This window comes from Eleutherodactylus coqui, chromosome 2, assembly GCF_035609145.1.
Source record: "Eleutherodactylus coqui strain aEleCoq1 chromosome 2, aEleCoq1.hap1, whole genome shotgun sequence".
NCBI lineage: Eukaryota > Metazoa > Chordata > Amphibia > Anura > Eleutherodactylidae > Eleutherodactylus > Eleutherodactylus coqui.
In genome coordinates this window covers 325,641,274-325,669,126 of record NC_089838.1, presented here as the reverse complement: position 1 = coordinate 325,669,126, position 27,853 = coordinate 325,641,274, and positions in this window count along the sequence as shown.

The window sequence follows — 27,853 nt, the reverse complement described above, 5'->3', positions numbered from 1 at the left end:
TACTCACACAAAAGCACACCAAATGGTGGAAAACAATACAGCAACCGCAATAAGGAAAACAGAGTCCCTAAATAACCTAACCCAGGGAAAGGACCTGTCTATACACAGGTAACCTGCCCTGAGAAGGGCGAACCTGGCCAAGTACCTCAGCCACTAGCTGACCCTGCGTGGGATAGAAAAAAAAAACACAGCATATATGAAAAGATAATAACCACTGTACTTAGCTTTAAGAAGTCTCAGACAAAGTTTCATCCAGCTCCAAGCTTTGACATCACCCAAAGCCAGGTAAAGACATGAGATTAAACAGCTCTGAGCTACGTACCAGTCCAGGTTAAATAATCCTGACAAATTACCCACAGGTAAGCAAAAGAATGTTTCACCTAATACCACTCCCACCAGAGCTAGAAGAGGGAGAAACACATACAAAACCTGTACCAGAGCACCTAGAAAGGAAATAAACAATAATCTCACCTCTTTGCCAGATTGTGCTTGCTCCTTTCTTGTTCTTGCTAGTGGAGAAATATCCAAGCCCTTTACCACTCAGTCCTGGTGGTCTGTTTAACACGTATACATAAAACATTCTGGAGCTCGGGATATGTTTATGCTTTATTAGTACATCAGTGCTAATACATCAGGATAACGAGGAGAACACATTTCGATTGCCTCAAAACTCTGTTCACCTCCCTGTTCACCTAAGAACAAGGTTCTGAGGCAATCGAAACGTGTTCTCCTTGTTATCCTGATGTATAAGCACTGATGTACCAATAAAGCAGGAGAATTTTTCACATATCAAGAGCTCCAAAATGTTTTATGTCTACACCTAGAAAGGAAGCGATTCCAGACCTGCTGCAACACACCCTTACACTTACACCTAAATATACTGTATGTACATAGTTACATCACCTGTGCAGCATTCATTCTTAATGGAAAAGCAGACAACCGACTGCAACTGGACTAAGGAAGGGACTTCTTGATTAGAGAGAAGCCGCTGGAAACATTCATATCTCCTTCCCCAGTCAGAGGTGCGGTGGTGATCACACTACATTTGCAAGTGGGTATTAGCACTGATGGCAGCGCCCTTTGGCCCCTCTCCTATTACTGACCCTGATCCTAGTTCACTATTCCTATAATCTATTGTGGGAAGTTCCATCTTACCGTTGAAGCAACAGAAGATCAGGATGGAAAGTCTCATTGTAGACGGTGGAGGACGATCTGGTCAATGTGCTGAAGTTCATCAAATATCTGCAGAAAGATTCTTCTATGGAAATCACTATTTATTTTTTCCTTCTTGTAATAGGAGGAGGCTAAAAGAGGAAGTCAAATGTAAAGGAGAAGGATGAAGTTGACAGTGTTGATGGGGAAAGACTCTGGGGAAGAGTTACTAAACTAAAAGCACCAGAATTCTGGCTGAATTTACAACAAACTCCAGCTTTTATACCTGACCCCTCATTTATTATGTGTTTTAGACACTTTCTGCACCTCATTCAGTAAGGGCCCTTTTACAAATAACACTGCCCAATGATGATTTTGTTCCGGGCTCAAAATTAGCGTATTCTTATGTATTTCCATCCGCTGAATTCAAAAACCATAAAAATGACCGAGTAGCTCTCGCTTTGGAGATACAGTGACGTCAGTTTTTAGAGTTTACATTTTTATTTTGTGGGAATGTTTTTTGGGGGGGGAGTTATCACACCTCTCAACTATCATAACACAACGTTCTCCATATGTTTGTAGCTTATAAACATAATAAATGTTGCTATGACTTTATGAGTTTCATATTGTTTCTGTTTTTCTTGTTTTCAGAATTTCTGCTTTTGGAGAGCATATGAAGTGTAAAATTTGCTCTATCAAAATTCCACAAAAATGTGTAAATTTAGTGAATCATTTTTGTTACATTTGTGGTGAAATAACATTTTCATCTCAGAGACGCAGTCTGATGCCTCTCGTGAAGACTGCCTATCATCATTATTTTATGAAGGTCGGGGACCAGGATAAGTCATGGGCTCCACATATATGATGCAACTCTTGTTCAGTTAAACTACGAGAATGGTTGAAAAATAAAAGCCGATCTATGCTGTGCCTATGGTTTAGGGGAGCCTACAAACCATACAGATGACTGCTATTTCTGCTTGACTCCACCTACAATGGAACACATTTGAAAAACTCTATTTTTTTTTTACCATTTAGGAGACGTACAAATTTAACATTAATTGTAACAATTTTGAGGAATATTTTGTTTTCCTACATCAAGCCAAGACTGCAAATGCTCATAGGTATGACAGTGATAGATATCCTCAGAAATTACTCCATTTTAAAAATTACACCATTTAATATATTCACTGAGTACTTTGACCCCACAGTTTTGTTTCAAGAGTTAATACAATTTGGAGGAGAAAAACTAAAATTTCACATTTTTGTAAATGACAGTTTTACCCCTTAAGGACCAGGTTGTTTTGTACCTTAAGGACCAGACACTTTTTAGGGATTTTACCCATGTAGCGGTTTTACTGCTCCATTTTTTTTTCCTTTAGCTAACAAAATTATTTTTGCTGCGTTTTTTTTCTGTGACATATAGGACTATTTTTTAAATATCTTTTTCACTGACTTTTTTTTCCCGTTTTTTTAGTTTTATTGGGGGTAAAATGCAAAAAAAAATGATTTTTTTTTTTAACATTTATAGTTTTTTTAAAATTATTTTTATATTTACACTGAAATAACGTATGGGAATTGGTTCCTCTATTTGTTTCGGACATTTTGATATATAGCATGTATGGATTTGGTTTACAGGGCGCATACGGCGACGGTTTTTGTTGGCGTCTGCTTTGTGTTATTCTCTTTTGTATGTATTGTTGTTTTACTCTGTTGTTTTGTTTTACTGATGTATGTAATTGTGTTTTTTACTATGTGTGTTCCCCATTATGTCATATAAGACCTCTGGGGGACATATACTTTTTTTTTAACTTTATTTGACACTTTCCCACTATAGCTAGGGCATCCATAGGAGCCCTAGTTACAGGGGAAAGCAACCCCTGTGGTGACATTAGTCACTTGCAGAGCTGCCAGGGTCTAGTCTGACCCTCCATCTCTGCAGTAGCAGGGAATCCCGGGAGGTCACATGACCCCCAAGGCTCCCGTAGTGAAAGTAAATGTTACTTTCGCTTTCCCCATATAGTGCTCCTGCCTTCTGCTTCGGGTTATCAGCTGTCACTAACAGCTGATAACCTGTTCCTCCCTCTGACTGATTGCAGAGGCAGGAGACTTAGAGCACCGCCGTAGTTTTACTATCGGCGGTGCTCTAAGCCCAGGACCAGCCGCCGTAAATTTACAGTGGCTGGTCCTAAATGGGTTAAAGACAGTTTTTTTGCTATAATGCACAGGAAAATGATGATTTAGGGTGCGTTCACACAAGCGTGTTTTCGTGCGTACATACGCACGCACAAAAACACGCTTCTATTTGCAACAATGCATTCCCTATGGTGTATGCACATGTCAGTACTTTGCAGGTGTGTGCCTGCAAAGATAGGACATATGTGCACCATAGGGAATGCGCGCATTATTTTCAATGGAGCCGCGGCTGCTGCTGGCGGCTCCATTGAAAACAATGCTCTGCTAGCACCCCTGCCAGCGCCGCTGCTGTGTCCCCCGCAGGGGATGAAGAACACATCTGCCGCATGCGGCAGATGTTTCCTTTATCCCCACTAGTTAAAAGAATTCCCTACTGCTACATCTAAAAGTTAAAAGAAAAAAGTATCCAAAATAGCGCTTCACGGGATGAAGTATATTATTCTACACCTTGAAAGGTGTAGGTTTTATTGCAACGCGTTTCAACCCACTCACGGGTCTTTTTCAAGCATGCTTGAAAAAGACCCGTGAGTGGGTTGAAACGCGTTGCAATAAAACCTACACCTTTCAAGGTGTAGAATAATATACTTCATCCCGTGAAGCGCTATTTTGGATACTTTTTTCTTTTAACTTTTGTGCACACTGGGCTCCCTGTTCCTGGGGACCCCAGACATCCAAGCGGCTCTCCGGACAGGATAGGGAAGGAAGTTTCACTACAGGCTATCCCGGATGTGGAGGCACTAGTGAGTTAACCCTTTACAGGGTTGCTCACACAGTGCCGGGTAAGTCCTTTGTTCTTTATATCTTCATACATTTATATGTTGATAAAGTCATTTGGTACTGTTGGAGCGCTTCCACTGATCCCGATACTATTGTCATTCTACTGCTACATCTGCCACATCTGTGGCAGATGCAGCAGAGGAATTCTTCAATTCTCTACCGCAGCTGTCACACATGTCAGCTGCCCTAGAGGATTCTGCTGCCGGCAATTGATTTCAGGGAAGGGTTTTAAATATAAGCCCTTCCCTGAAAATCAAGTAAAAGTGGTTTAAAAAACAAAAAATTAGATACTCACCTCCCTTCAGCTGCCGGGGCTCAGCCGTGTCTTCTCCTACTGTCCCCTGCACTGTGGTGCTGATCTATCAGCAGGCTGGGATTTAGAATCCACGCCTGCTGAAGGAGCTGAAAGTGATTGGCTGAGGTGCTCAGCCTAATCACGGGCAGCTCTCCCCGAATGAATGACAGGAGAAAGCTGCCTGTGATTACAAAAGAATAGGCGGACCCCAGTATTATTTCTGTAGCAAAAGTATAGGCGGACCCCAGTAACATTTCTGTAGCAAAAGTATAGGCGGACCCCAGTAACATTTCTGTAGCAAGAGTATAGGCAAACCCCTAAAACATTGGTGTACCAAGAGTATAGGCGGACCCCAGTAACATTCCTGTAGCAGAAAAAGTATTGGCAGACCCCTGTGTCATGGAATATATAGTGTTAAGTTTCAGAATGCAATAATTGTATGTTTCTTACCTTGTATTGGACCATTGACCCTTAAATACAAGACTAAAACCTAGCCTTTGTAGTGCCGGTAACTGGGACTTTAAGATAAGAAGTCAACAGACAAATTAAATAAGGCTGAGCTATGTTAACAGAGAAGACACACAACTATAGCAGAAATAGTGTCTAATGCAACAGCAATATCCTGACTTAAGTAATTTATTTGTCTGAGACGGGCCTAAAGAGCTTTGAGACTATTTGGTAGATGTCAATAAGCCTTATGATAAGCTTTGTCACCTATGTAACACTAATCTTTGTACCAGGCAACATTTGGATATGCCCTCTTCTTTCTGTATAAGAGTTGGTAATGTTGATAATAAAGTAGAATTCATTGAGTTCTCATGGAGAAGTGTCTAAACATAACATGGAGTGATTTCATGCTATTGATAGATAATTGCTAGCAAATCTTCTCATCACGGGCTTCCATATCTACCAATTTGGCATCTGGCAATGAGGTCATCAGATCGGTATCGGTGTGGTCTGATAACAGCTGCAACACTTCTGTAGCAAAAGTGTAGGCGAACCCCTGTAACACTTCCGTAGCAAGAGTGTAGGCGGACCCCAGTAACATTTCTCTAGCAAAAGAATAGGTGGACCCCAGTAACATTTTTGTAGCAAGAGTATAGGCAATCCCCTACTGCCGCATCGCCGCTCACCATCTGGGTAGACTCCTCAAAGTTTCCGAGGACCAGGCAAATATCTGCCATCCATGCCCACTCCTCAGTAAAGAATTGCGGAGGCTGACTATCACTCCGCCACCCATGTTGCAGCTGGTATTCCACTATTACTCTATGCTGCTCGTACAGCCTGGCCAACTTGTGCAGCGTTGAATTCCAGCGTGTGGGCATGTCGCACAGCAGTCGGTGCTCTGGCAGCTGAAACCGATGTTGCAGGGTTCTGACGGTGGGAGCGTCTGTGGTGGACTTGCGGAAATGTGCACAGACCCGATGCACCTTGCCGAGCAGGTCAGACAAGTGGGGGTAGTCTTTTAGAAACCGCTGAACCGCCAGATTGAAGATGTGGGCCAGGCATGGCACGTGTGTAAGGCTGCAGAGCCGCCACCAGGTTATGGGCGTTGTCACACATGACCATGCCCGGTTGGAGGCTCAACGGTGAAAGCCAGAGGTCTGTCTGCTCTGTCAGACCCTGCAACAGCTCGGGGGCCGTGTGCCTCTTGTCACCTAAGCTGATTAGCTTCAGCACGCACTACCGACTACTGGCGACGTGCTCACACTTCCTAATTGAGAGATAGATGTGACAGAGGAGGAGAGTTTGAAGGAGGTGGCATAAAACGCCACTGGTAGGACGTGAGTGGTCACAGGCTCTGACTCGGTCCCAGCTTCCACCAAGTTCACCCAATGTGCAGTCAGGGAGATATAGTGGCCCTGCCTGCCAGTACTTGTCCACGCATCCATGGTTAAGTGGACCTTACCAGTAACCGCGTTGGTGAGGGCACAATTTATGTTGCATGAGACGTGCTGGTGTAGGGCTAGGACGGCACACCGGGAAAAATAGTGGCGGCTAGGGACTGAGTAGCGCGGGACCGCCGCCGCCATCGTGGTTTTAAAAGCCTCCGTTTCCACAAGCCTGTACAACAGCGTCTCCAGGCTGATTAATTTGGCAATGTGCACGTTTAAAGCTTGTGCGTGCGTGCGGGTTGGTGGCGGCGTATTTGCGCTTTAGCTCCAACGCTTATGCTGAGAGACATTGATAGATGGAGTGGAGGTGAGGGTGTGGGTGCAGGCCAGGAGGTGCCTGTGTCCTGGGAGGGGGATTGGATCTGCAAGGCAGGCTGGGGCACAGAGGAAGAGGCAGTGGTGTGACCCGAAGGCGGTGAATGGCCTTCGTCCTACCTTGTGGGGTGTTTGGCCATCATATGCCTGCACATGCTGGTGGTGGTGAGGCTGGTAGTGGTGTCTTCCTGGCTCATCTTGGTGCGACACAGGTTGCACACGACTGTTCGTCGGTCATCCGCGCTCTCACTAAAAAAACATCCACACCTTTGAACACCTAGCCCTCTGCACGGGGGCTTGCCGCGAGGGGTGCTTTGGGAAACAGTTGGAGGATTCTGCGCTCTGGACCTGCCTCTACCCCTGGCCACTTCATTGCCTCTTCTAACCTGTCCTGCTGCTGCACTTGCCTCCCCATTTGAAGCGGTTCCCTCAATAGGCTTAGCAAACCAGGTGGGGTCAGTCACCTCATCATCCATCTGCTCTTCCTCCGGATCCTCCTGTGCGCTCCTCCCTCGGACTTGCTGCCCTTACTACTACCTCACTGACAGACAACTGTCTCATCATCCTCACCCACAAAAAGCTCTTGAGATAGTTGCCAGAAGTCCCCAGCCTCATCACTTGGACTCCGGAAACTTTCCAAAGGTTGGGCATCGGTCACGACAAACTCCTCAGGTGAGAGAGGAACTATTTTTTCCCACTCATGGCAGGGACCCGAGAACAGTTCCTGGGAGTCTGCCTGCTCAGAATATGTCATTTTCATGGAATGAGGAGGCTGGGAGGAAGGAGGAGCAGCCAGAGGATTCAGTCTCTAGGCCGGGAGTAGTGGACTGCGTGGAAGACTGGGTGGTCAATACATTGCTGGATGCATTTTCTTCCATCCACGACAGGACCTGCTCACACTGATCTGTTTGTAATAAAGGTCTACCACGCGGACCCGTAAATTGTGATATGAAGCTGGGGAGCCCAGAAACTTGCCTCTCTCCTAATCCGGCAGCAGCTGGCTGTGATTGACCACTCCCAGGAACTCGGCCTGTGCTCACACCCTCACTTGGACATCCACGTCCTCGACCCTTACCCCTACATAATTACATGAAGGATGATTTCTTGCTATCAAGTCCTGAGTTTAATTAGCTGTGAAATTGCCCATTCACAGAATTGGGAGCTGCATGTCATTGAAAACAAGCACTGCTGCTCCTAGAGGGAGAGAGATGAAGGACAGCCCCACGGGACTACCTCAATCTCAACAGGGCTGGAGGTATATCCCTGCTGCAGGGGAAACTAAGAGTTTAGTAGCACAGACGTTAATGGGTAGTTTAAGGGCTTAAAAGGCATAATGGCAGTCAGAGTAATTACGTCCTGCAGGGGAACCCTTCTCTCCCCACACAGAAATTCACCCATAGCAGGGAGAGAGAGGATAGGTCTAGAAAGAGAGGGCAGGGCTAGCGCAAAAAGAGAGAGGGTGGGTTAGAGGGGTTCTCCCAAGGATTCCACCATAGCAAAGAGAAAAACAGTGAGTATAGAGGGCGGTTCCCTCTAGTCCTACCCTCTCTCCCCACTCTTGGGGAATCCCTTGGGGAAGCCCTTAAGCCCTGCCCCCTCTTACTCCCCGCTATGGGGATTCCCTCATTCTCCCCTGCAGGAGAATTCCTTCTCTCCCTACTACAGGGAATTCCTCATTCTCCACTGCTGTTCAGAGTTTGGGACAGCAATTTTAAAATGTCCTGCTGTGAACTCCTGTTAGACCCTGCTGGAAAGAGGGGAAGCCCCGGAGCGATGAAGGGAATTAGCGGGAGCTTACATTTAATATGTGCTTCTGTGTTTACCATTCTGCCAGCACTCTCTTATTACCTCGCTCCCATAGGAGTCTATGGACACTCCTGTACATTGCACACCAAACATAGGTCAGGTCCTATCCTTTCATGCAGAAGGGAAGTTCAGTTGATCATGTCCTATCTTTTTAGGTGCGTGTTTTTTACGCGGTTAAAAATCCTTCATCTGAACGTTTTCATAGGAAATCATTGTTTCTAATAGTCACAATATTTTTGTGCATATAAGTAGCTGTGTGAATTCCCCCGTGTGAATGAGCCCTTAAGTTGTAACTGCTGCCAGAGATGGTACTGCCAAAAAAAGTGGTTGCAGGGATTGAGTACTTATGCTAGTTGCATTTTTTTTCTTCAATTTTTCATATAATCTATTACTTTTTGTATTTCAGTCTTGACAAATGACAACTGGCATCTCTGAGGCCATATATGCGCTCTTTTACCTTTCTTTTCTAGGTCTACAGTTTTATTCTGACACATTCTGAATACACACTATATATTCCTCTATGGCAGTGTCAGCTGCGGGTGTTCCGCAGATCGGACGGCTTCCATTGACTTCAATAGAAGCTGTCCCGGCGGCAACCATACAAAAATGGAGCATGCTGCAATTTGTTTTCCACACCGCAAGGTCAGCAAAATAAATCTGCATGCTTTAATTGCTTTGCGGACGCCATGCTTCCCTATAGGTGCCCCGCGCGGATATCGTAAATCAAACCTGCCCAAGGTTGATTGGGTCCAACTGAAAATAAGTATCATTTATTGAACAAGCTTCCTTCATAAAAAATAAATAAACCTTTATCAGTTTGCAAATTTTCTATTTCTTTTGCCAAAGACAGATTTATTAATTCTATCTAATAGTTGAACAGTGTAAACTTAGATCATAGAGATGAGCGAGCATACTTGTCTGAGCATTAGGGTACTCGAGATGCTCGTTACTCGAGACGAACACCACGCGGTACCCGAGTCAATTCCATTTCCTTCCCCACATGTTTAGTGCCATTTTCTATCCAATAGATATGTGGGAAAGGCATTACCACTTCCTGCTGTGACGTGCCAGCCCTCTCCCCCCCAACAGTAGTGCGTGGCTGGGCCGATCAGGTGACTGCCGAGTACTTAAAGTGGTCCCACCCGCGGCTCGCCTCAGACACACGCTGGCAGAGGTTGGGGAAAGTGCTGCTGCTGATATAGGGAAAGTGTTAAAGTAGGATCCTGTCTTCAAGAACCCCAACGGTCCTTCTTAGGGCTACTCACTCTTCATAGTGTGCATTACTGTTGTGGCTGGCTGGGAGCAGTAGTGCACCAATTTTTTTTTAAGCATCTCGGGCTGTGCAGGCCATTTCAGCTATAGTGTTCTCAGTCTGCAGTGTATTATGCAGAGTTTAGGGAAAGAGCTGCTTATATAGGGAAAGTATTAGAGTAGGATCCTGTCTACAAGAACCCCAACGGTCCTTCTTAGGGCTACATCTGACCGTGTGCATTATAGTTGTGGCTGGCTGGGAGTAGTAGTGCATCAATTTTTGTATTACGCATCTAGGCCAGTTCCCAGCCTTTCAGTAATGGCGTTCTCAGGCTGCAGTGCCATCCAACCATCTCTCACCGTGAAATTGCTCTGTAATATTTCCTAGCCTACTGCAAGCGACTTCAGTTATACCGTTCTGTGTCTGCAGTGCATTAGACACAGAGTGTTGGGGCACAGCCACTTCTATAGGGAAAGTTATATACACTATACAGTCCTCCTGATCCTCCATGCAAGAACCCCAAAGCTCCTTCTTAGGGCTACATCTGACCATGTGAATTATAGTTGTGGCTTGCTGGAAGTAGTAGTGCATCAATTTTTGTATTATGCATCAAGGCCTGTTCCCAGAATTTCAGTAATAGCGTTCTCAGGCTGCAGTGCCATACAACCAGCTCTCACTGTGAAACTGCTCTCTAATATCTCCTAGCCTACTGCAAGCGACTTCATTTATACCATTCTGTGTCTGCAGTGCATTAGACAGAGGTCTCACTGCTAAGCAGTACTGTAATATTACCGGGGCCACTGCAAAGTATTTCAGCTATGCCGCTGTGAAGAGCATCTGGCAATACCCTTTCCTTGCGGGGGTTGAGGTAGCTACAGTTACCAGCACTATCCACTGGCTTTGGAGTCTTCCCCCACTCCATACAGCCTCTCTTATATACAAGTCTCTGCAAGCAGTAAATTACCCCTAGGTATCAGCGCAAGGCAGCGGGTTAATTTTTTCAAGTCACAGCATAGAGCCTCCGCTATCTACAAGTCTCTGTGTGCAGTGAATTAAGCCACAGTTGTCAGCGCTGTACAGTGGGGTTATTTATTTGGGCCCTGCTCTAGTCTTAATCCACCATGATGAGGAGTAGGGGTATGGGTCGAGGAGGCGGACGCGGGCGTCTAAGTGAGGGTGTGGGCACGGGCCAAGTTCTTGGGCGTGGTGAATCAGTCTGCTGCTGCTTGATTAGGAGAGAGGCAAGTTTCTGGGCTCCCCAGCTTCATATCACAATTTATGGGTCCGCGTGGTAGACCTTTATTACAAACAAAGCAGTGTGAGCAGGTCCTGTCGTAGATGGCAGAAAACGCCTCCAGCAATGTATCGACCACCCAGTCGTCTACGTAGTCCACTACTCCCGGCCTAGGGGCTACAACTCTGAATCCTCTGGCTGCTGCTCCTCCTTCCTCCCAGCCTCCTCACTCCATGAAAATGACATATTCTGAACAGGCAGACTCCCAGGAACTGTTCTCGGGCCCCTGCCATGAGTGGGAAAAAACAATTCCTCTCTCACCTGAGAAACTTGTCGTGACCGATGCCCAACCTTTGGAAAGTTCCCGGAGTCCAAGTGATAACTATCTTAAGAGCTTTTTGTGGATGAGGATGATGAGACACAGTTGTCTGTCAGTGAGGTAGTAGTAAGGGCAGTAAGTCCGAGGGAGGAGCGGACAGGAGGATTCGGGGGAAGAGCAGCTGGACAATGAGGTGACTGACCCCATCTGAATTGCTAAGCTTACTGAAGACAGGGCTTCAGAGGGGGAGGCAAGTGCAGCAGCAGGACAGATTGGAAGAGGCAGTGGAGTGGTCAGGAGTAGAGGCAGGTCCAGAGTGAAGAATCCTCCAACTGTTTCCCAAAGCACCCCCTCGCGGCAAGCCTCCGTGCAGAGGGCTAGATGTTCAAAGGTGTGAATGTTTTTTAGTGAGAGCAAGGACAACTGACGAACAGTGGTGTGCAACCTGTGTCGCACCAAGATCAGCTGGAGAGCCACCACTACCAGCCTCACCACCACCAGTATGCGCTGGCATATGATGGCCAAGCACCCCACAAGGTGGGACGAAGGTCATTCACTGCCTGCGGGTCACACCACTGCCTCTTCCCCTGTGCCACAACCTGGCACAAAGATCCAATCCCTCTTCCAGATCACAGGCACGAGTGCCTTCCGGCCTGCACGCACACCCTCACCTCCACTGTCCTCCATTCCATCCAGCAAAGTCTCTCAGCACAGTGTTCAGCTGTCGCTAACACATCCATTGGAGCGAAAGCGCAAATACGACGCCACCCACCCACATGGACAAGCTTTAAACGTGCACATTGCCAAATTAATCAGCCTGAAGATGCTGCCATACAGGGTTGTGGAAACGGAGGCTTTCAAAAACATGATGGCGGCGGCGGTCCCGTGCTACTCAGTCCCCAGTCACCACTATTTTTGCCGGTGTGCCGTCCCCGCCCTACACCAGCAGGTCTCCCGCAACATAAATCGCACCCTCCCCACCCCTGTTACTGGTAAGGTCCACTTAACCATGGACGCGTGGACAAGTACTGGCAGGCAGGGCCACTATATCTCCCTGACGGCACATTGGGTGAACTTGGTGGAGGCTGGGACACAGTCAGAGCCTGGGACCGCTCACGTCCTACCCACACCCAGAATAGCGGGTCCTACCTCGGTGCTGGTATCTGCTGTGTTTTATGCCACCTCTTCCAAACCCTCCCTCTCCTCCTCTGCCACGACTACCTCTCAATTAAGAAGTGTGAGAACGTCGCCAGTAGTCGGTAGCGCGCGGCAGCACAGCGGTGCTGAAACTAATCAGCTTAGGTGACAAGAGGCACACGGCCCCTGAGCTCTTGCAGAGTCTGGCATACCAGACCGACCTCTGGTTTTCGCCGCTGAGCCTCCAACCAGGCATGTTCGTGTGAGAACAGCCATAACCTGGTGGCGGCTCTGCAGCTCGGCAGCCTCACACACGTGCCATGCCTAGCCCACGTCTTTAATCTAGTGGTTCAGCGGTTTCTGAAAAACTACCCCCACTTGTCTGACCTGCTCGGCAAGGTGTGCCGTGTCTGCGCACATTTCCGCAAGTCCACCACGGACGCTGCCACCCTGAGGACCCTGCAACATCGGTTTCAGCTGCCAGAGCACTGACTGCTGGCCGACATGCCCACACACTGGAATTCTACGCTGAACATGTTGGCCAGGCTGTACGAGCAGCGTAGAGCAATAGTGGAATACCAGCTGCAACATGGGCGGCGAAGTGGTAGTCAGCCTCCGCAATTCTTTACTGAGGAGTGGACATGAATGGCAGACATCTGCCAGATCCTTGGAGACTTTGAGAAGTCTACCCAAATGGTGAGCGGCGATGCGGCCATCATTAGCGTTACCATCCTGCTGCTAAGCATAAAGGCCGACGCTTTGCGGTTGGAACAGGAGAGGGGGATGACAGTATGTCACTTGATAGCCAAACCACCATCACGTCGATATCTCAGCGCTTTAGAGGAGGAGGAGGAAGGGGAGCAAGAGGAGGAGGAGGAGGAGTAGGGGGGAGAGACAGCTGGGCACACTACAGAGAGTACCCATGCTGCTTGCCTCTCATCTGTTCAGCATGTATGGGCTGAAAAGGAGGAGGAGGGGGATCCTGAAAGTCATCTTCCTAGTGAGGACAGCGATGTGTTGCGTACTGGGACCCTGGCACACATGGCTAAATTCAAGTCAGGCTGCCTTTCACGTGAGCCATGCGTTAGATGCATTCTGGCCAACACGGATTACTGGGTGTACACCCTTCTAGATTCATGGTATAAGGAAAACCTTTCCACTCTCATTCCCGAAGAGGAAAGCGGTATGAGAATGATGCAATGCCATAGGACCCTGGTGGAAAAAGTGATGCTAAAGTTCCCATCTGACAGCGCTAGTGGCAGTAGACGTAGTTCCGGGGGCCAACTAGCAGGGAAGGTGTGGGGATCAGGCAGCATGCCCAGCGTAGGCAGGGGAACACTCTCCAAGGCCTTTGCCAGCTTTATCGCTCCCCAGCAAGGCTGTGTCACCACTCTCCAGTCAAAGCTGAGTCAGAGGGAGCGGGAGCACTGTAAAAAGATGGTGAGGGAATACATAGCCAATCGTACCACTGTCCTCTGTGATTCCTCTGCTCATACAACTATTGGGTGTCAAAGCTGGACACGTGGCACGAACTTGTGCTGTACGCCCTGGAGGTTCTGGCTTGCCCTGGAGCTAGAGTCTTGTCAGAGAGAGTGTTTAGTGCAGCTGGGGGAATCATCACGGATAAGCGTACCCACCTGTCAACTGCCACTGCCGACATGCTTACACTCAATGCTTACACTCACTCTGGATTTCCCCAGACTTCTCTTCTTCCCCGGTGGAAAGCAGTGAAGCCTAATGATTTTTTTCGCTGCAACAGGAGAAAAAAGCATCCTCTATCACCACAAAAAAGGGGGAATTAGCTTTCAGTCAATCACTCTCGGATATTATTACTACTCCTCCTCCTAAAACAGCATGTCATGACGCTGAACTGCCAATTTCTAAAAGGCCCAAAATGCTATGTTTAAAACTTTTAAAAGTTTTACAGTTTTTATAGTTCTAAAAGTTACAAATTAACCAATAACGATCTTTATCTTCAAAAAATGTTTGTAGGTTTCACCTACCCTCGCGGTTGAGCAATTTTCCAGGGGTACACTTCTACTCTTGGTACTCTAATTTTTCAGGCCATTGAAAATACTGTTGGCAAATTAATTTTTACAGGCTTCGCCTATACTCTTGGTATACAAGTTTTTACAGGTGTTTGCCTATACTCTTGGTACATCAATGTTACTGGGGTTTGCCTATACTATTGCTCCAGAAATGTTACAGGGGTTCGCCTATACTTTGGCTACAGAAATATTACTGGGGTCTGCCTATACCTTTTCTACTGAATGGTTTGAGGGGTTCACCTATGCTCTTGCTACAGAAATGTTAAAGGGGTTCGCCTATACTTTTGCTGCAGAAATGTTACTGGGGTCCGTCTATACTTTTGCTAGATATAATGAAAACAAAGATCTGGTACCGTGTTAGCCAGTAGAGCAAAATGTGATTGTTCTCAGCAAGAGAAACGACGTAATCTTGTAGATATGATACCTTTTAATGGCTAACAAAAATACATGATGTAATAATAGCGAGCTTTCGTACCAACGCTGGGTACTTCTTCAGGCTTATGGATTGGATCTGAAGAGGCATGGATATTTATACACACTTATAACATACATACTTATGACAAGGCACAGATATCGATGTGATTGGTTCGCACTTAAAAGGAATTCTGCAACAGCAAACAAACTTTTTTTGTCTGGGCACTGATAGCGGAGTGAAAGTTTTATGGTCCCTAAATTACTGTTGGAGGGGAGGTCATCAGGCTTGAATATCTACAAGAGATACACAAACATTTTTAGCTAAACACTGATAAGGGAGTAAAAGTTTATGGTCCCTGAATTACTGTTGATGGGGGTCTTATCTGTGCAATCAATTAAGAAGGGTCATTAGAAGCCTGTCTGTGGGCTCCACAAAACTTCTGGACTTGATACCGGAGAACCCCAAGGTGGGAACATTCTACATGCTTCCAAAACTACACAAAGCTGGCAACCCAGGAAGGCCGATTATCTCAGGTGTGGGAACCCTCACTGAAGGAATCTCAGGATGGGTGGAAGGCATCCTCAAACCACTGGTGAGAAACACAACCAGCTACCTGCAAGACACCACGGACCTACTGAACAAACTGTCAACCGTAGGTCCCCTCCCCAATGGCACCATCCTGGCCACTATGGATGTGGAATCCTTGTATTCCAACATCCCACACGAGGATGGACTGACTGCCTGCCAGGCGCACCTTGAGGCCAATGGGGTCGCCTCTGATGCAGTGCTACAACTCACAAGATTCATTCTCACACACAATTATTTCCCCTTTGGCAAAGAGAAATTCCTGCAACTCACAGGGACTGCCATGGGCAGTAAAATGGCACCGCAATATGTCAACCTTTTTATGGCAAAACTGGAGAGTGACTTTCTGGCCTCCTGCCCCAGCAAACCATTGGCCTACTTCTGCTACATTGATGACATCATGATCATCTGGACCAACACCGAACAAGAATTAATAAAATTCCATGAAAGATTCAATGCATTCCACCCCACCATAAAACTGACATTAAGCTACTCGCATACAGAAATCAACTTTTTGGACACCACCATAAAGATTTCAAACAACTCAATACAGACATCCCTATACCGAAAACCGATTGATCAGCCCACATACCTCAGATGGGACAGTTTCCATCCTAAACACATCAAAAAGTCCATTGTCTACAGCCAGGCCATCAGATACAACCGGATCTGCTCCAACCCAACGGACAGAGAGGAACATTTGTACCATCTTAAAAGAACATTTATAAATCAGGGCTACCATCCCACCTCAATTGATGACCAAATCACCAGAGCCACCAGGATACCCAGAAATCAACTACTCCAATACAAGGAGAAGGAAAGAAACAATCGTGTGCCGCTAGTAGTGACCTACAATCCGCAACTAGAGGTACTAAGGAAAACCGCAAGAAAACTCCACCACACCCTGCACAAGGATGACCGTCTGAAAACCATATTCCCGGACCCTCCGCTTCTGTGTTACAGGCAGCCTCCTAACTTGAGGAACTTTATAATCAGGAGTGCATTACCCTCTGACACACAAAAAGGAACTTATCCCTGTAATGTAAGGAGCTGTAAGACCTGCTCACATATACTGACTGCGGACAGGATACGGATCCCCAACACACAGCAGGACTATAAGATCCCAGGGACATTTACATGTTCCTCGTCCAATGTTGTGTACCTGATCATGTGCAGTAAATGTACTGTTGGGGGGCTTTATTTTGGGGAAACAGGACAGAAACTGAAAGCCAGGATGAGATCTCATCGTCATACAATTGAACACAGAAAAAGAGAATTACCTGTGGCCGAGCACTTCTCTAACCATGGACATGACATAGGAGATATGAGAGTTTTGATATTGAAGGGTGGTTTCAAGTCACAAAACCACAGAATTTGGGAATATAAATTGATAACAACCTTTGACACGCTGAATACTGGGTTAAATGATTCCACAGGATTTATGCGTGAATGGGAAGTGTGAGACTTGATTGCACAGATAAGACCCCCATCAACAGTACTTCAGGGACCATAAACTTTCACTCCCTTATCAGTGTTTAGCTAAAAATGTTTGTGTATCTCTTGTAGATATTCAAGCCTGATGACCTCCCCCCCCCCCCCCCCAACAGTAATTTAGGGACCATAAAACTTTCACTCCGCTATCAGTGCCTAGACAAAAAAAGTATGTTTGCTGTTGCAGAATTCCTTTTAAGTGCGAAGCAATCACATCCATATCTGTGCCTTGTGATAAGTATGTATGTTATAAGTGTGTATAAATATCCATGCCTCTTCAGATCCAATCCATAAGCCTGAAGAAGTACCCTGCGTTGGTACGAAAGCTCGCTATTATTACATCATGTATTTTTGTTAGCCATTAAAAGGTATCATATCTACAAGTTTACGTCGTTTCTCTTGCTGAGAACAATCACATTTTACTTTTGCTAGAGAAATGTTACTGGATTCTGCCTCTACTTATGCTACAGAAATGTTACTGGGGTTCGCCTATACTTTTGCTACAGAAATGTTACTGGGGTTCGCCTATACTTTTGCTACAGAAATGTTACTGGGGTCCACCTATACTCTTGCTACAGAAATGTTACTGGGGTTCGCCTATACCTTTTCTACTGAATGGTTTGAGGAGTTCTCCTATACTCTTGCTATAGAAATGTTACAGGGCTTCGCCTATACTTTTGCTACAGAAATGTTACTGAGGTCTGCCTATACCTTTTCTACTGAATGGTTTGAGGGGTTCGCCTATACTCTTGCTACAGAAATGTTACTGGGGTTCGCCTATACTTTTGCTACAGAAATGTAACTGGGGTCTGCCTATACTCTTGCTACAGAAATGTTACTGGGGTTTGCCTATACAGTTTCTACTGAATGGTTTGAGAAGTTCTCCTTTACTCTTGCTATAGAAATGTTACAGGGCTTTGCCTATACTGTTGCTGTAGAAAAGTTACTGGGGTCCGCCTATAATTTGGCTACAAAAATGTTATTGGGGTCTGCCTATACTTTTGCTATTGAAATGTTACTGGGTTCTGCCTAGACTTTTGCTACAGAAATGTTACGGGGGTACACCTATACTCTTGCTACAGAAATGTTACAGGGGTTCGCCTATACTTTTGCTACAGAAATGTTACTGGGGTTCGCCTATACTTTTGCTACAGAAATGTTACTGGGGTCCACCTATACTCTTGCTACAGAAATGTTACTGGGGTCTGCCTATACAGTTTCTACTGAATGGTTTGAGGAGTTCTCCTATACGCTTGCTATAGAACTGTTACTGGGGTTCGCCTATACTTTTGCTACAGAAATGTTACTGGGGTCTGCCTATACTCTTGCTACAGAAATGTTACTGGGGTCTGCCTATACAGTTAGTACTGAATGCTTTGAGGAGTTCTCCTATACTTTTGCTACAGAAATGTTACTGGGGTCTGCCTATACTCTTGCTACAGAAATGTTACTGGGGTCTGTCTATACAGTTAGTACTGAATGCTTTGAGGAGTTCACCTATACTCCTGCTACAGAAATGTTACTGGGGTTCGCCTATACTTTTGCTACAGAAATGTTAGTGGAGTCTGCCTATACTCTTGCTACAGAAATGTTACTTGGGTCTGCCTATACAGTTAGTACTGAATGCTTTGAGGTGTTTGCCTATACTTTGGCTACAGAAATGTTACTGGAGTTCGCCTATACTTTTGCTACAGAAATGTTAGTGGAGTCTGCCTATACTCTTGCTACAGAAATGTTACTTGGGTCTGCCTATACAGTTAGTACTGAATGCTTTGAGGTGTTTGCCTATACTTTTGCTACAGAAATGTTACTGGGGTCTGCCTATACTTTTGCTACAGAAATGTTACTGGGGTCCGCCTATAATTTGGCTACAAAAATGTTACTGGGGTCTGCCTATACTTTTGCTACAGAAATGTTACTGGGGTCTGCCTATAATTTGGCTACAAAAATGTTACTGGGGTCTGCCTATACTCTTGCTACAGAAATGTTACTGGGGTCTGCCTATACTTTTGCTATAGAAATGTTACTGGGTTCTGCCTAGACTTTTGCTACTGAAATGTTACTGGGGTCCATCTATACCTTTGCTACAGAAATGTTACTGGGGTCCACCTATACTCTTGCTACAGAAATGTTGCAGGGGTTCGCCTATACTTTTGCTACAGAAATGTTACTGGGGTTCGCCTATACTTTTGCTACAGAAATGTTACTGGGGTCCACCTATACTCTTGCTACAGAAATGTTACTGGGGTCTGCCTATACTCTTGCTACAGAAATGTTACTGGGGTCTGCCTATACAGTTAGTACTGAATGCTTTGAGGAGTTCTCCTATACTTTTGCTACAGAAATGTTACTGGGGTCTGCCTATACTCTTGCTACAGAAATGTTACTGGGGTCTGCCTATACAGTTAGTACTGAATGCTTTGAGGAGTTCACCTATACTCTTGCTACAGAAATGTTACTGGGGTTCGCCTATACTTTGGCTACAGAAATGTTACTGGAGTTCGCCTATACTTTTGCTACAGAAATGTTACTGGAGTCTGCCTATACTCTTGCTACAGAAATGTTACTTGGGTCTGCCTATACAGTTAGTACTGAATGCTTTGAGGTGTTTGCCTATACTTTTGCTACAGAAATGTTACTGGGGTCTGCCTATACTTTTGCTACAGAAATGTTACTGGGGTCCGCCTATAATTTGGCTACAAAAATGTTACTGGGGTCTGCCTATACTTTTGCTACAGAAATGTTACTGGGGTCTGCCTATACCTTTTCTACTGAATGGTTTGAGGGGTTCGCCTATACTTTTGCTACAGAAATGTTACTGGGGTCTGCTTATGCTGTGGGTGCACAATGACTTCCCATCGCAGTGTTTTGCCTATCTGGCACAAATACAATGACTGACTTGGGCAGAAATGTGGGCCGAGGCCGAGGTCCTTGGCAGGGTGAAACTCTGCCATGTTTGGGCACTCTGATTTCTTGCTGTGTAATACCATCTTTTTGCACCGACAGCATACGCGAGTCCAAGGAACTTAAAGACTTCCTATTGCGTTGTTGAGCTATTTGACACCTACACAGAATGAATTGTGTGGGGACACATGGATTTCCCATTGCTATGTAACTCGCAGCCCCTTGGGTCACACAAGGTGGAGGCTCGGACCGAGCCTGACCCTGGGCCCTCTCACATGCTTTCCACGCAGAGTATTGCTGCATTGTGGAGATATGTAGAAGTGCTGGCACCTGAGTCCTCTTTATGCCCACGTTTGCGGCTCCTGACAATTTTGTGATGGAGGTGGCACAGGATTGTAGGTCAATTTATCATCAATACTCAACAGCATTGTGGGCTATCGCCCACACTTTCAAAGAGGGTCACTGCCTGGCCCTGCCAACCCTCGGCAGTGTGTGCCTTCGGTTCCTCCTCATCCATTATGCACCTATAAATAGACATGAGGGTTGTGTGTCTATGAAGCGAGGGTGTGGAATGAGGCCAGTTGAATGCTATGCAGGGAAAATTTTGGGTGCGCTGTGGATGCAGGGTCGTGTGTGTGTGGGGGGGGGGGTGGGACATCAATGCCAGCATGTAACCCAGGAGAAGAGTCAGCAGTTTCACCCACAGGCAGTGATTGTCCTTGGTTGCAGGTAGCGTGGTGCTTTGGCTAAGATGTGCCAACGCGTGGGCCTTGCTAATGAGGGTTTGTCCCAAGTAAATTGTTAAGGGGGTGACGTCAGACTCTTGCCCCCATTTTGGCTTAATATTGGGACCTGGGAGCCTCAGATGCAGCCATGCATGCTGCCCTTCCCTATCCGTTTCTGTGGTGTTTCCATGACTTTCTGATGTTTTCTGGTGTTTGACAAGTCATCATCACCTATGCGGAGCATCGTCCCATACAAAAAGGCTTGAGTCGCCCATTTACTTTAATGGGGTTCGTTACTCGAAACAAGTTTTCGAGCATTACGAAAAGTTCGACTCGAGCAATGAGCACCTGAGCATTTTGGTGCTCGCTCATCTATAGTGTTTTGTTGAAAGATTTGCAGAATTTTTTTTAAACTAAAGACAAAAAAAATGTTGTATTTTTTTATTACTGTTCACCTACTATTTGTGTCTGCAGCTCCTATACAGAGCTATGTGTCTCTATGGTTACGGACTACGAATATAGGCGGTGTGTAGTTTGCTCCTGCAGTCATGTGTTACTCCCCTCTCTCCGGCCACTTCTCTTACTCACCTGTACACAGAAGAAGAGGGGTAGATGGAAGAGAGTGTTGTGATGGCTGTGAAGAGCTCTCCCTCAGGATTTATAGGGGTCCAGTGGATTATGTAGATGTTAGGTTCATAAATATGCTTTTGAGGCAGAAGTACGAGTATATTTCTAATGGGTAACGATTATAACAATCGCAGAATTGTGCTTCTGTTTGTGTTAGTGAATGGGACATCAAGGGACCCAAAATGGGTAGAAGTAGTCAGAGACTGTTGAATATTGTGAGTTGATTGTTGCAGGTAGCTGTAATCTTGTGTAATGAGCGGCAATCTTGTGGATGCAATCGTCAAGTTTGTGGCCTCTTTGAGAGACGGTTGTGAATCCGCATGATTACTGTTTGTAGCCATCCAAGAACCTGCGACCTGTCACCCCTCTGGCCCCAGAGGGCCCCGGCTGACGTTATAGTGACACAAGATTCCAGGTCATGATTGCAAACATTGGCCCATCCTTCAACATATATATAGCATTGATATCAATGTCAAAAGAAAATGGACTGTTCATTTAGACAATGTAGAGGTAACTGTGCAGCTTTTAAAAAATGTTTATCAATTTTCTCCAGCAGCCATCTTTAGACATAATCTTCTTCGGATGACGGCGTCTGTGCTGTAACCATGTTTCTAATTTCAGTATTTGTTTTTTATGTAATTTAAAAATGTAAGAACACATGAAACAACTTCCCTTTTGCGGTTTTCTGCAAGGAATTTGCAGAAAATGCGATTTTCTTGATAATCTGGTACAAAGAAATATTATAGGAAGATTTATAGAAGTCTTAGAATGTTATATAAAGTCCATGGAACGTTATAATTCTATGTACCACCTACAGAGATACTATTATTACTTACACCTTCTTGATGGTATGCCTGTCTATGAAGCCAAGTAACTTTTTCATATTACACAGAACCAGTCAGGGAGATACTAAAGGCCCAAGTGGTTCATAAACTGCTTGTCGTGGTCCACCAGAGCGTTCCGTTGCTGCACCTCTTAGGTGGCCCATCAATGCAGCATGAGTGGACAGGAATGTTGCTAGAAAGTTTTAAAAGATATGGGGCACAAGCTCCAAAGCGCTTGCAATGCCCTGCGTGCAAAATCTATCTATCTATCTATCTATGTATCTATCTATCTATGCATCTATCTATCTATCTTCAACGTGATTTTTCTGTCTATGAAAAGTTTATTTGTTCCTGTCAGCTTATTGTAAAATATAACTGACTAGCTTACCCGTCGCGCGTTGCTGCGAAGACAGACAGACATACATTTGTTTTTATATATCTAGATAACAACCAATCACAGCGCAGTTTTTTTAGGTTACCTCAGTGGTATAATATATAACAACCAATCACAGCGCAGCTTTGATGTTACCTCAGCTTTATAATATATAACACCCAATCACAGCGCAGCTTTCATGTTACCTCAGCTTTATAATATATAACACCCAATCACAGCACAGCTTTCATGTTACCTCAGCGGTATAATATATAATAACCAATCACAGCGCAGCTTTCATGTTACCTCAGCGGTATAATATATAACAACCAATCACAGCACAGCTTTCATGTTACGTCAGCAGTAAGAGAAATAACAACCAATCACAGCGCAACTTTTATTCTGCCTCAGTAATATAAAAAATAGCAACGAATCACAGTGCAGCATTGATTTTACCTCAGCGGTATAATATATAGCAACCAATCACAGCACAGCTTTTATTTTACCTCAGCATTCTCAATATCCAGCAATTGTCTTGCGAAACGTTTGGCGGATGCATCATTTTGTAGTTGAACACGCATCCCGTTACTCGTAATGCCTTTTGCTTTTGTGCTTGAGATGGAAATCAAACGATCTTTATCTGGGGGGGGGCATAACTGTCGACGACGCTCGTAGGATAGATGTACTATGCCAGTAATCTTCCCAGAAGTGGACTCAACAACTTCTCATTAACTTTTCCTATTTATGACATAATCAATGCTTGTGCCAAATTTCACGTTTCTATTAGCGTAAAATTTGGATGCTAATTCTTTGGTGCTTAGAATTGAATAACCGAGTTGGGACCCATTAGCTTTTCCTATTTATGACATAATCAATGCTCGTGTCGAATTTCAAGTTTCTATGACATTGGGAAGCGAGAAAATTAGATTCCGTACGTAAAATTTGGACGCCAATTCTTTTGCGCTTACAATTGAATAATCGAGTTGGGACCCATTAACTTTTCCTATTTATAACATAATCAATGCTCGTGCCAAATTTCAAGTTTGTATTACATTGGGAAGTGAGAGAATTCGACTCCGTACGTAAAATTTGGACGCTAATTCTTTTGCGCATAGAATTGAATAATCGAGTTGGGACCCATTAGCTTTTCTATTTATGACATATTCAATGCTCGTGCCAAATTTCGAGTTTCTATGACATTGGGAAGCGAGAAAATTAGATTCCGTACGTAAAATTTGGACGCTAATTCTTTGGTGCTTACAGTTGAATAATCGAGTTGGGACCCATTAGCGTTTCCTATTTGTGACATATTCAATGCCCGTGCCAATTTTCAAGTTTCTATGTGAGAAAATTAGATTCCGTACGCAAAATTTGGACGCTAATTCTTTTGCGCATAGAATTGAATAATCAAGTTGGGACCCATTAGCTTTTCCTATTTATGACATAATCAATGCTTGTGCCAAATTTCAAGTTTCTATGACATTGGGAAGCGAGAAAATTAGATTCCGTACGTAAAATTTGGACGCTAATTCTTTGGCGCTTAGAATTGAATAATCGAGTTGGGACCCATTAGCTTTTCCTATTTATGACATAATCAGTGCTCGTGCCAAATTTCATGTTTCTACAACATCGGGAAGTGAGAGAATTAGTGGCAATGATGGAAATCGAACGATCTACATGGGGGGGGCGTAACTGTCGACAATGCACGCACGCGCGCCATTTATCGTAGGATAGTTGTACTATGCCTATAATCTTCCCAGAAGTGTACTCAACAACTTCACAAAGTTTCATGGCGATCGGATGAATGGTGTAGTAGCGCATAAAGGACAAACAGACACGCACACAGACAGACAGACACACACGCATACATTCAATTTTATATATATAGAAGACTAGCGTACCCGTCGCGCGTTGCTGCGAAGACAGACATACATATATACTTCGTTTTTATATATCTAGATGACGGCAGCAGCAACCACTGAGGTTTTATAGGCCGCTGCTTCCCCCTTGCAGGTTGAATAAAATAGCCATTGTGTGAGAATCGCTGGGTTACTAATGGGGAGAGTGTCACTATTATTACTGCTGTGGGATGTCACTATTATCGCTGGGGTGAAGGTGTCACTATTACCGCTGGGGTATGTGTACATGTGGCAGAAATGGGCAGGGCTCTTTCAGAATAGACCGGGTGCAGATTTTGACTGCTTTTTAGATGCGGAAATGCTGCAGAATTTTCCACAGAAATCTCCGCTGAGGACATCCTGCAGTATTTCCGCGTCCAAAAAGCAGTCAGAATCTGCACCCGGTCTATTCTGAAACAGCCTTGTCCTTTTTAGAACGACGGGGGTAAAATCATACGTTGTGATAAGCCCCGCCCCCTGATGTGTTGGCACTTTGCGATACATAAGTGGGTTTTGGGTTGTAGTTTGGGCACTCGGTCCCTAAAAGGTTCGCCATCACTGGCCTAGTACATGTTTGCCCACTTCCAACTCCAATGGAGACTGACTGTAAATGGCTGGCGTGCTCTAGTATTTATGGTTTCAAGCTGTACGTGTCATTGCATACAGTCTATCTAAATATCTATCTATCTATCTATCTATCTATCTATCTATCTATCTATCTATCAGGGTTATTGCATACAGTCTATCTATCTATCTATCTATCTATCTATCTATCTATCTATCTATCTATCTATCTATCTATCTATCAGGGTTATTGCATACAGTCTATCTATCTATCTATCTATCTATCTATCTATCTATCTATCTATCTATCTATCTGGGTTATTGCATAAAGTCTATCTATCTATCTATCTATCTATCTATCTATCTATCTATCTATCTATCTATCAGGGTTATTGCATACAGTCTATCTATCTATCTATCAGGGTTATTTCATACAATCTATCTATCTATCTATCTATCTATCTATCTATCTATCTATCTATCTATCTATCTATCTATCTATCAGGGTTATTGCATACAGTCTATCTATCTATCAGGGTTATTGCATACAGTCTATCTATCTATCTATCTATCTATCTATCAGGGTTATTACATACAGTCTATCTATCTATCTATGACATCAGGAAATGAGAGAATTAGATTTTGTAGGCCGCTGCTTCCCCCTTGCGGGCTGAATAAAATAGCCGTTGGGTGGAACATACAATTTATCCGGCTGCTGTGGCTTCTTAGGGAGATATCCTAGTACTTGTTTACCCACTTCCAACTCAAATGGTAATTGGCTGGCGTGCTCTAGTGGTTCCAAGCTGTACGTGTCATAAGCCTTAATGACATCACAATGCAGCTTTATAGAACATGTTGGGGCATGTTCAAGGGCGTCCGATGTTGATGACATCAGTGATGACATCACAATAGCAGCCGATGTTGATGACATCGGTGATGACATCACAATAGCAGGTGGCTTACTTATTCGATCTACGTGGGGGGGGGGGCGTAACTTTCGACGACGCTCGCGCGCCATTTATCGTAGGATATTTGTACTATGCCTATAATCTTCCCAGGAGTGTACTTAACAACTTCCCAAAGTTTCATGGCGATCGGATGAATGGTGTAGTAGCGCATAAAGGACAAACAGACACGCAGACAGACACGCACGCACACAGACAGACATACATTCAATTTTATATATATAGATGACTTTCATTTTAAAAAATAAAAATATATGCTTTTGTTATTTTTGAATGTTTCAAGTACATACACAGTGAGAAAAGAAATAGCTTACAATCATGAGCCAAAGTCATTATACAATGCAGAGTATGTCCATACAGTTCAAAATTAATGAAAGTGTTTGGTTCTTTTTAATTGACGATTGTGTACTTGGTCACTTTCACGGACCAGCCCCCAGATTTCATCACACATCATATTCTTGTTGTATTGTCCTTGACAGCGATGCTCAAACTGCTGCGTATCTTGGTGGAACCTTTCTCTTCGTTCCTCAAAGGATGCACCCATGTTCCGCTTGAATTTATTTAGATAAGAATCCAGGATATGAACCTTGAGCGACATCCTGCAGCCCATAGTGTGGTATTTCTTTCCCATCGCTTCCACCAACTTCACACAGTTGTCTGCTTTGTCATTAACCAAGATTCCCTGAGCTGTGACAACAAAACTGTTCCAAGCTGCTTTCTGTGCTTCTGTGAGCAAGTCGCAAAAAGTAAGAGCAGGAAGACTCCCAGAAACTGTTCTCGGATCCCTGCCATGAGTGGGAAAAAACAATTCCTCTCTCACCTGAGGAGTTTGTCGTGACCGATGCCCAACCTTTGGAAAGTTCCCGGAGTCCAGGTGATGAGGCTGGGTACTTCCGGCAACTGTCTCAAGAGCTTTTTTGTGGATAAGGATGATGAGACACAGTTGTCTGTCAGTGAGGTAGTAGTAAGGGCAGTAAATCCGAGGGAGGAGCGCACAGAGGATTCGGGGAAAGAGCAGCTGGACAATGAGGTGACTGACCCCACATGGATTGCTAAGCCTACTGAGGACAGGGCTTCAGAGGGGGAGGCAAGTGCAGCAGCAGGACAGGTTGGAAGAGGCAGTGGAGTAGCCATGGGTAGAGGCAGGTCCAGAATGAAATATCCCCCAACTGTTTCCCAAAGCACCACCTCGCTGCAAGCCTCCGTGCAGAGGGCTAGGTGTTCAAAGGTGTGAATGTTTTTCAGTGAGAGCACGGACGACCGATGAACAGTGGTGTGCAACCTGTGTCGCACCAAGATGAGCTGGAGAGCCACCACTACCAGCCTCACCACCACCATATGATGGCCAAGCACCCCACAAGGTGGGACGAAGGCCATTCACCGCCTCTTGGTCACACCACTGCCTCTTCCCCTGTGCCACAACCTGGCACACAGATCCAATCCCCCTCCCAGTACACAGGCACAAGTGCCTCCCGGCCTGCACACACGCCCTCACCGCCACCGTCCTCCACTCCATCCAGCAATGTCTCTCAGCACAGCGTTCAGCTGTCGCTAACACAACCATTGGAGCAAAAGCGCAATTACGACACCACCCACCTGCATGGACAAGCTTTAAACGTGCACATTGCCAAATTAATCAGCCTGAAGATGCTGCCATACAGGCTTGTGGAAACGGAGGCTTTCAAAAACATGATGGCGGCAGCGGTTCCACGCTACTTGATCCCAAGTCACCACTATTTTTCCCGGTGTGCCATCTCCGCCCTATACCACCACATCTCCCACAACATAAATCGCGCCCTCCCCACCCCTGTTACTGGTAAGGTCCACTTAACCACGGACACGTGAACAAATACTGGTGGGCAGGGCCACTATATCTCCCTGACGGCACATTGGGTGAACTTGGTGGAGGCTGGGGCAGAGTCAGAGCCTGGGACCGCTCACGTCCTACCCACACCCAGAATAGCGGGTCCTACCTCGGTGCTGGTATCTGCGGTGTTTTATGCCACCTCTTCCAAACCCTCCCTCTCCTCCTCCACCATGACTACCTCTCAATTAAGAA